Source organism: Cibotium barometz, chromosome 66, assembly GCF_041138505.1.
Source record: "Cibotium barometz isolate CiBa-2024 chromosome 66, ASM4113850v1, whole genome shotgun sequence".
NCBI lineage: Eukaryota > Viridiplantae > Streptophyta > Polypodiopsida > Cyatheales > Cibotiaceae > Cibotium > Cibotium barometz.
In genome coordinates, this window is record NC_141111.1 from 9945212 (window position 1) to 9956286 (window position 11075).

General features: G+C 43.2%; 1 non-coding gene across 1 annotated transcript; it reads right to left on the reverse strand.

The window, feature by feature from the left end:
- Positions 1-723: 723 nt before the first annotated feature.
- TRNAE-CUC (transfer RNA glutamic acid (anticodon CUC)) lies at positions 724-796 on the reverse strand. The gene has a single exon. It is a non-coding gene; the product is annotated as a tRNA-Glu (tRNA).
- Positions 797-11075: the final 10279 nt, after the last annotated feature.

Sequence of the window (11075 nt, forward strand, 5' to 3'; positions counted from 1 at the left end):
TGCATCCTTTGAAGGCTTAACATTGTTGTGTCAACAAAGGGACCCCAGGGTGCCACTCTTGGAAGGCTTACATGGTGCCAAAGTCTAGGGTGCACCCTTGTAGTAGCACGTGGAAGCTTGTGGATGCGCAAGCTTCCAAGTGGTGCTGCTACATGGTGCTATGTCAGAGACAAGTCAAGTGCCTAGATCTAATACTATATTCAAAAGCCAACTCATGCAAGGATACTACACGGTTTAACAACTGACTCGTATAGATAGGTGCTAGATCTAATACTATATTCAAAAGCCAACTCATGCAAGCATACTACACAGATTAACAACTGACTCGCATAGATGGGTGTCTAGCACTTCCCCTCAACAAATTCTCTCTCTCTCTCTCTCTCCCACTCCCACACACCCCTCAACAAATTTTCTCTCTCTCTCTCTCTCTCTCTCTTTACACTTGTTGGCGCTTTTACAATATAATGGCTTTTACAATATAATGGCTTTTACAAATTGTCCCCCCCCCCCCCCTCCCTCAACAACAAATTCTCCAATAACTTACAAATTAATTCTCTCTCTCTCTCTCTCTGGCTATCCGCATTATGCTGAGGAAAGTGAAAGAGAAGGTGATAGACAAGACCAAGTGTAAGTGGTAGATACAAGCAGTCCGTACACTGGATTACAAGTTGCGCTATAACTAAAAAGGGACCGTAGTAGATAGATTGTTACTCGGGAGCAACTTTCCGTTGCCGGGACTTGAACCCGGGTCGCTCGGGTGAGAGCCGAGTATCCTAACCAACTAGACTACAACGGAGGGTTGGAAACTTAAGGCCAAGATCGTTTTCTCTAACAAATTCCAAACTAGACGGGCCAACTGGATCTTGCGGGAACCTACTATCATATACCTGGCGCTTTCCGCGAGTGCCTTTCGTTAGTTCTGGTTTGTAAAAAAAAGGGGGGGCTTGAACCGCGCGCGCAAAGAGATCGGTAGTCCAGACACCAAAAAGTTCTTGTTTGGGTACACACTAATTGACTAGGCTTTCCTTGCTACACGTGCTTAGTAGGTAGCTAGACAGACGGAGCGCTGTGGCACCGAAAGGGTCCTCACAGATCCAGCGCCAAGGACCTGTGAGGGATGAACCGCCACCAGGAAGTGGAATAACCTCACAGCAACCAGCAGCAATCGTAGAGGTCTACATGTTGAATGGGCCACCCATTTGTCCTCCACCACCCAACATAACCTCGAACCCAGAAGACGTTGATCAGTTCTATTAGCATCTGCATGTTGGCCTCACAGACTTCTTTAACCCAGTTGGCTTAGACCCTGGTTTAGGGTTGTTGAAGAGTGGTGGTCTGGTCTGGTGCTTCTTTGAAGATGAGTCTTTTGTAACTTTTTTAACCACGATGACAGAGGACAAGGCGTAAAGAGTGTTTTACAAAATCACCTCAAAATATATTTTAGGCAAATGGGTGGTCCGTCGTCCATATCACGGAACATACACAATAGATGATACACAAAAAAGCCATAGAAATCCCTCACACGCGTGTGCATACCTTTCCTCGAATGGGCAAGCCTTGCTGCAGCTGGGATTTACTCTACAGCAAGAGTGCTCATCTCAGCCCCCAGAGCGGGTATTCCAAAGGCATATCTTATCAAGGAAGGGCCAATCCCAGCCGCTATAAATGTCACCTCATATAAGGGCGGGACGCAAATGATCAAAGGGGAAAAGATGCTTTTCCTCCGGCTAGCCACTCTGTGAGGAGAAGGCTATCTCATACAAGGGGAAGGGGGGGAACAACCATCCTGGTGGTCTGTAATGCCAAATGGAGTCACCGCCTCTATCTGCGAGGAAAGGGCTAGGCCTCCAAAGTCTCAAGAAGGCTTCCCACCGCTTCCGCATTGCGGTCAAAAACTCCTTACAGCTTTCCCCATTAACTGCAGAGGGTGTGAATGATATTGAGCCATATGCACCTGATGGTCTTAGTTGGCGGAGTGTGGGTATTAAGCTTTCGACAACGAAAGTATCCACAGATCAAGAGAGAGTTATGGGGAATAGTCACTGCTCTAAAATGTGAAAAAGAATATCTTATTGGGGCATCTGTACTTGTGGAAACTGATTGCTTGCCACTTCTTGGGATGATAATAAGCTGTACCACTCCAGATATTGCTATGCTTAGGTGGATTGCCTATATCAAGTCACTAAATCCTGAGTTTGAGCATATTGCAGGAAAAGATAATCCAGTTGCAGATATGCTATCAAGAGCCAGGTATGAAGATGAGAAAGAGATGATAAGTGACATTGATGATGTGGGTACAAAGTTCTATACTACAGCATATGCAAAAGGGGACCATATTTGCCTATCAAATGCACTTGAGTCTTTTATTGAGGAAATATATGAAGGAGATTGGTTGCTTATTGGTCAATATTTGAGTACTCTGACAAGGCAAGAAAATTGGTCTGACTCAGAATTTAAGAGGATCCGCAGAAAAGCATATGGTTATTTCCTAAAGGATGGGTACCTCTGGAAGCATCCTAAGCAGAGGAATGCTATGCCACAGAGAGTCATATGTGATAAAGAGACTCAAGGAAAGCTTGTGAAAGAATTCCATGAGAGTCTCTGGGCTGGACATAGAAGTGTGTGGGCCACCTTTACCAAAATAAAGGAAAAATATTGGTGGAAAGGAATGTACAAGGATATTTCCCAATATGTGGAAACATGCATGGTATGCCAAATGTACTCAAATGTGCGGCATCGTGATGGATTGCAACCAACCTACCCACCTGCCATGCACTACAACTTATTTGGCAGATGCGGTATATAGCACTTGCGAGAGAAGATTTAACAAATCAGGTAGAGGGGCGTGCTCTTAGAACAAAGAGTACGGAAACAATATGTAAATTTCTCTTGGAAGATGTGATTTGCCGGTATGGTTGTGTTGGGAAAATAACAACTGATAGGGGTGAGCTAGATGTTGAAGAAGCAAGGGAATTCTTCTCTAGAATTGGTATCAAACTGTCCTTAACATGTGCTTACAATCCTGAGGGCAATGGAAAAAGTGAGCGAGGACATCCTCCAATCATTAAAGCTTTGGCTAAGGCATGCAGAGAAAGAATGCGAGAGTGGCCAAAGCTGCTACCATATGCCTTGTGGGCTGACCGTACAACTCATAGCTCAGTAACAGGATACATGCCTGCAGAATTAATGTATGGTCAGAAGCCAGTGATGCCAGTTGAAGAAGTAGTTCTAACTTGGAATGTATTGCCCTGGGTGGAAGGATTGAGCAGAGATGACCTCCTTGCATTGCGAATAAGACAGTTGGAGAGGAGGCCTGAAGATGTAGAGCTTGCTAAAGCCCGCTTGAAAGATGCAAGGTTGAAAAATAAAGAAAGATTTGATAGAAGACACAGACTCCGGCCAAAACCTATTGAAGAAGGTGATTGGGTTCTAATGTATGATAGTAGCCTTGACAACCAATTCACTGTTCAAAGAAAATTTGCAAAAAGATGGTTTGGCCCTTACATTGTCAAGCATGTACATCGAAATGCCACGTATACTCTGTGTGAGCTTGATGGAACAGAAATTAAGAATCTTGTGGCAGGCAAAAGAATCAAGATATTTAAAAGAAGGCATGACAGTGATCCTTTTGACTCACAGGAGACTCAGGATGAGAGGTTTGACAGTGGTAGTATGGATATGGTTGAAGAGGAAGAGGATGATCTTCCTGGTAATGCAGAAGATGAAGACGACATCCAGTTATATGTGGATCTTGATGATGATTTGGCACATTCCAGAGGATGTGCAGGTTTAGAGGGGGTGGATGTCGTGCCATGGCACGTCTATGGTGTGAAACCATGCATGTGAGGCCATCAAATACAAATCCAGATGCATGGGGTTAAGTGCCATGATGAGTCATTATATGATGCCTGAGTGCATATGTTCATATTGTAAATGAGGTTCAATAAGATGAGCTGAGGCTGAGCCAGGTCTCGAAGCCTTTGACAGTGTGGTGTGAATTGTGGAGTTTTTAATGCTTATGGAGAATTTTGGAGATAGCAGACACCTTGTGCCTTGATAGGACTGGATTATGCTTGTGGGTTTGACTGTTTTATTGATTCCATGAGATGGTGAAATGCTCATAAGCCGTGCCTATCATGGTTGAGTTGATATTAACACTGAGACAGAGAACTTTTATGGTACATAATGGTCGTGGTCTTGATCATATGCTTTAGATGGCAAGGTCATATGTGTAATAAGGATGCCAAATGAAGCTTTCTTGATGTGGTGTGGGGGCCGATTTCCTCTCGGGAAAGAGGAGAAAAACCAAAGAATTGCAGGCGGCGCATATCAGAGTTTGGGGAACGTCTGCAGAAACGCGAACCAGTGTGATATCGACCAGAGAATTTCATTTCAAGGATATACCTACTGTTCATAGCTTGTAGGTGCTAGAAATGAAGAGGGAAATGAGTACTACATGAAGAGATGATTTCGACTAATTCCATGTTTTCTCCAATGCATGGTCTGCGCTGATGCGACTGTTGCTTCCCGCGTATTCTCCATCGCGTAGTCAGCTCTGAAGCGACTTATGAGATTAGCAAAAATAAAATCAAAGTGTAAATTCACTCGAAACGTTCAGATAAGTTTTTTTTTACTATTTCTTTTGATTTAGAAAAAGGCGAAAACTCTTAAATCCTTAAAGGATTTGGAAAATGAGTAAAAAAGCTTTGGAGAACAAGTTAATGGTTTTGGAACTTGGTGTTTTGTGGGAAAAAGGTATCTAAAGCACATTTAAATCACGGGAAGTTGGTCTTGCTTCTGCTTGATTGAGTTTTGGAAATCATGAGCATGTTATAGCTATGCCGTATGCCATCTTTTGCTTGTGAGATGTTAGAATATTAAGGCAGGTTTTCAGGTGATAAAGAGCATCTTGAAATGATGGTTTTGATCACTGGATGTAAAGAATGTAAATGGTCACATGTATGTTGGAAAAAATTGAAGGTTATGTTATGCCTACATGTGATTGGTTCAAAGGATTTGGAGGAAGGAGTCAGTGAATAAAGGGACAAGCACTTGGTACGCAATTTTGTGCAATCATCAGGATGAATTCAAGGATGTATTGAGGTGAATCGACACATGTATATGTCATTGAAAATGGAGATGTCCAATACTCCTTGGGAAATTTTGTGTGTGAGTTTCCTTGTTAGATTTGGTACCTACTCTCACAGCTAGAAGTCTCGTACTTTCCTGGCTATACCGCACACGTCACGACAGCGCGAATGCCTTGCGAGAGTGGGTGTTGGCTCCCGGCCTCCCTGCCCTGCACCTTGATGTGTGAATGTCCCATCGTGCTCATTCTGTCGGTGGTGAAGATCGCTGAGTGATCTAACGGGTTTTCTTCCCCCATCACACACTTTAAAGCTTGCAATAAAATTTAAAATTTAAAAAAATTATTAAGGTTATGAAGCCTTATCTTGTATCGTGTGGCAGATCTGCTATTGCTGCCAGGCGGCGCAGAACCAAGGCAACGTGTTGCTGCTGTTCCGCGCTTGGCCTGGGCGTTGGTTCTTCATTCTTGGAAGTTGGCATCTTCTCCCTTGAAGCTGCGGTCTCTTCTTTACTGTTGTTGCAGCCGCCACACAAGAGAGAGAGGGAGGGAATGCGGCCCCCCTCTTAGCCAGCTGCCTGCTGTAGTTGCAAGTGAAAGAGAGAGAGAGAGAGCGAGAGAGAGAGAGAGTAGCGGCTCCCCCCCCAGCAAATAGAGAGTCCCTTTTCAATAGAGACCGCGTTCTCCTTTCAACCTATTGTCTCTCTTGCTGAAATGAGAGAGAGAGAGAGAGAGAGAGAGAGAGAGAGAGAGAGAGGAGATTCTCTTGCTTCGTCTTGCTTCAATCGTGAGCTTCCCCCTCAAGCACTCTCATGTTATGGCTATGGCCCCTACTCCCACCACACAGGCAAGCAGACCCCAGAGAGAGAAAAAATTATGAGATCCCAAAATAAACAAATTAACAAGATAAGATAAGGCTTATCTCTTTCGGGAGCTTGATCACGCGCGAGAAGAAGCGAGCGGGGCCGAATCCAACTATGCTCTGATATCAATGTTACATCATCGTAATCACCATCATAGCATAAGAGGACAAGGAGCTCTAGTCACCACCCAGCCATAGAGGAGAATGTGGATAACACCACACTCCCAGGTACTTATAGGGACCTACCCGCCCCTAAGCCTGTCGGACCGCCCAAGTGCTTTGACTTGGACGCCCTCACCCCTAGACCCTGGATGCACATGACGTTCGTGCTCCGGCATACGGACTTCGCATCCGATCGAACTCCCACGTGATGTTTTACAAGCTACGTGACAAGTATACTCTTAAGTACAGTCACCCAATCAAGGACCCACTCACTTAGAGAATAAGCCAAGCTTCGAACTCAAGCTGCAAGCAACACTACAAGAGAATGAGAACATAGCCCCGCAAACTAGAGACAAATGGAAGTGAGAGAGGGGCCATGGGCGAATTTACGATCTGGTAGGGTTTACGCGGCTATATGCACGTCTACAAGCATGTCTATACTGATATAGATGCGCTTATAGACGCGTTCTGTTAAAAAAAATTTGAATAATCCCGCGTCGACGCCGTAACTATTTTCGCTTCCCCTCTGCTCCCTCTGTTAGTGCTGTATGCATAAGCCTTATGCATAAGGCCTCATGCATAGCTTTATGCTTAAGGCCTTATACATAGTGCTTTATGCATAAGCCTTATGTATAAGGCCTCATGCATAGTTTTATGCTTAAGGCCTCATGCTTAAGGCCTTATGCATAGTGCTTTACGTATAAGTCTTATGCATAAAGCTTTAAGCTTTATGCATAAGGCCTCATGCATAAGTCCTAATGTATAATGTTTTATGCAAGGCTTGCGTAACAGCTTGCATAACACATAGTGCTTTAAACATAATGCATAGTGTTTTAAGCTTATGCATAGTACGTTAAACATAATGCTTGCATAAGGCTTCTCTAGCTTGCATAATATTTTTTTAATATTTTCTTTGTTTATATAGATGTGGCATGGGTCCTCGTCCTCTTGTCCCACAGACCCACAGGTTGAGGCTCTCATCGAGAGTCTCAACGACGGTTTGCTAGAGAGGTAGAGGGCATCTTTGGCTATACTCCTGCGAACAGTTGGCAACTTATGCAACAGGCACCCCTTTACCATCAGGTCCTCCCACAGCCAGCAGAGTCCCTTGCCAGGCACTTTACCCTTGCCAGGCACTTCACCTTCCTTTACATTCACCCCTCATCCGTCAGCCCCAGTTAGTGCTTCAGCATCTCCTACACCTCCACCTTCAGGAGATGTGACATCTCACAGTTATCATGGCTCTCATGAGAGTGGCAGTCATCGTCGTTAGTCATGGAGATAGTGGCAGTCGTACCTCACGTCGCACTAGCACTGAGAGAGGAGGTAGAGGAGATAGAGGATGCCTAGGGCAGTGCTTTGGGGGTGGGGATAGTTCTTTAGAGTCACCACCACATCATGGTGATATATCATATTATGATATCATAGATGTGGGTGGCATAGTTGATGACTCTCGTGGGGGAAGGAGGTGGTAAACTACTTGCACCAAGTAGTTTTTGCACACTATAAAGACTACTTTATATAGTTTAAGCAGCAAAGGGAGAGCCTAGTGGTGGATGATTGCATTAAAGCTGTCCACAAGAAGTATCCTAATCCTCACGACCAAAGGTTTAATAGTAGATGGGCGCGACACAAAATCAAAGACATTCTTAAGAATAGGAGGTCTCTAGTAAAAGGAGACATGCAAAGGAGAGGAGAAAGCCCGAATAGATGCAGGTCAAAATGGACATGGCAAGCCATCTACTTCTCATAAGGGCGAGTGGAAGAAAGCTAAGAAGGAGCTATTAGAAGGAGTAGTGAACCAGCAAACAACAAAGAGAAGCGCGGCAAATACAAATGGAGCGATATGGATCGTCGCACTTCGGATCTGGAGGTCGTACATCATGGGAGACCAAGTTTGTATGTATAGTGCAACTTCATGTCTTTTCTTTGTATTCTCTCTATTTGAGTTGTGTTATAATATTTGTTTTGTGATGTAGCATGACATTGTGGGTAAAGATCCTACCGCAGAGCAGAGACTGGCTACCATTGTCCACTATACAGTAGAGGAGATACATGGGATTACCTTCACGATGAAGGGATCATCTCCGACGAACAATACAATCGAGCAAGGAGAACACCAATGGAGGTAATACTTTTTATTTTTATTTACAAAACATGTTTCGACCTTTATAATACTTTCTATTTTTATTTATATATATCTTCACTTTGTGTAGGCACAAGGTGGACAAGATGACTCGGAGAGAGTGATGACTCCTCCGAGTAGTCGCCCGCTAGTTTTTCTTCATGTATAGTTTTGGTTTATGCAACTATGTTTCTTTTTCAAGCCCCATGTGGCTACCATCATGTATGGACAACTTCTTGGATATAAGATGAAATTTTTCATCTTCTTTATGTATCTATGTTTTTATTCAAGCCTTATGTGGCTACGATCATGTATGGATAAATTTTTGGTTTATGCAACTATGTTTCTTTTTCAAGCCCCATGTGGCTACCATCATGTATGGATAACTTCTTGGATATAAGATGAAATTTTTCATCTTCTTTATGTATCTATGTTTTTATTCAAGCCTTATGTGGCTACGATCATGTATGGACAAATTTTTGGATATAAAACGTAGTTTTTCATCTTCTTTAATCAATATTCGAAGTGTGTTCATAAATCTTTTTGTGCATATCTATCTTTAATTTAAGTTTTTATGTTTATATCTTTGCTGATCTTGATTCGTCTATGTACAAGTAAGCAAAACCTTATACCAGAGAGTTGCCTGTGCATAAAATACAACTGCATGTGTAGAAAATGATCTGCAGAGGTAGCTCTCTGGAAATTTTTTTTAATTCCAGAGTGCATCTATAATAGAGGCTATAAGCGCGTCTATAAGTGTGTCTATACGTGCGTCTATAAGTGTGTCTATACTGACATAGATATGCTTATAGACGTGTATATAAACATGCATATAGACGCGTATATAAACGCATGTCAGTAGACACGATTTTAGATGCGCTTATAAACGCGCACGTAACATTTTAAACCACGTTGTCAAAACACATCTATAAACGTGCCTATGGTCGCTTTTCCTTGTAGTGTAATTATGAATTTAATCACGAAGTGTCATAACTAGTGGGTTTTTGAGCATGCCCTTTTTTATCTTCCTTCTTTTAAACACTTAGGAAATAAGACCTAAACATTCTTGAGTGATTACCTAGCTACCTCTATAGTCACATGGTCACCAAGGACTCTCAACAAGAACAAACAATGATTTAACTCAACCTAGTCACTATACCAATCAATTCAATACTTAGGAAATAAGACCTAAACATTCTTGAGTGATTACCTAGCTACCTCTATAGTCACATAGTCACCAAGGACTCTCAACAAGAAAAAACAATGATTTAACTCAACCTAGTCACTACCAATCAATTCAATGAAATAGCCATAACATTGAAGCACCCCAAGCTATGATCAGGAAGTACAACCACAACCAAACTACAAATAAGAAAGAGAAATAGCAAAGTAAAGAGAAGAGGATTAATCTATGCATGGGTGAAGAATTACCGCACTCGGATGAATGCCTTTCCATCGTACGCGGTCAAAACGGTCCACACAACATACATATCCCTGAGGACATTTTCGTACACAATATCATTCTAAAGCACCCTCGATCGTCTCACAAAATAGTTAAGGATTTCTTCCCCTTTGTTGGTGGCATTGGTCTCTGAGATGCAAGTGTAGGCCACAGTCCTCACGCTACATGCTTTTAAAGTATTTCAGTCCTTTTGCTTTGCAAGGCGTTCCGCATTTTGCATACATGCTGACCCAAGCGCACTCTTCGAGCAAGCTGTTTTTTAGAATATAATCATGCGCCTATATTTATCTTTTATTCTCAGTACAAGCCTTGGGTATGTAAGGTTGCCAACATGGCGTCCTTATTCCCTTCCCTTCCCCCCCCCCCATTTCCTTATTCTCCATGGTTCCATGGTTCCCCTAATTCTTCACCATGCACACTTTTCATACATGGCCACCACTAAACCATCTAGCTTTTCTCATGTAACCCCCTTTTAGAATATCATTGAGTAGTTTGGTACCTCTGTACTATATAACATCCACAAAGTGTGGGCAAACAGTAGGCTTGAAAGGCACCTACAAACAGGGCACTGCTTCAGCACTCTGGAGCACCAACTGGAGAGCTCCACAATCAAGAATAGGGGCAGCAAACAGTCGTACAGAATCAGCACCAACAACAGGAGCAACAAATCAGCGATGAAAAGATGTGTCAGATGGATGGATAATACAGCCAGCAAGGAGGCCTATTATATAGGCCTAGTCTGCCCCAAGTTTGGGACAGACTGCTGCTAGGGCAGGCGGCCATAAATGGCTGCCTCCTGGGCAACAGGTCGGCCTACTTCTGGCCGACCTGGCCCCTCTGTCCCTGCTCAAGGATTCCACTATGGCAGACACACCTGGCAGAGATGGAGGCAGAGACAATAGCAAAAGCAGTGCCAGCCAAAGAATCACAAGAATTTGAGACAACAACATCAGTTCCAGTGCAAGATCTAGTAGCGCCACTTGATACAGGTAAAAGACTAAGAGGTGAAGAAACATCCAGTCCGAGAAAAAGAAGGCATTTGGAGAACAAAGAAATAATACCACAGTTCTCATTCCTATAGAATATAGATTATGAACAGTTCCTACAGGAAACTATGGAAGGCTTGGATGGACTACTAAACATGCCGCGTGCTAGACTGGAAGGGGCAGCAAGCGCAAGTACACCACTATGGGAGCAGGAGCAACAAGTATGGCGTTGCCATCTCATCACACTACACATATGCTTCATGATCGTAATGTTGCACTTTGGAAGCAAATTCAAGATTCCAACACAAAGTACAAACCTTAAAAGAATACTTGACAGCAGCAGAGGCTACGCATCGAGATGTGATCATGAAGAGTCTAAAGGCCACTGAGGA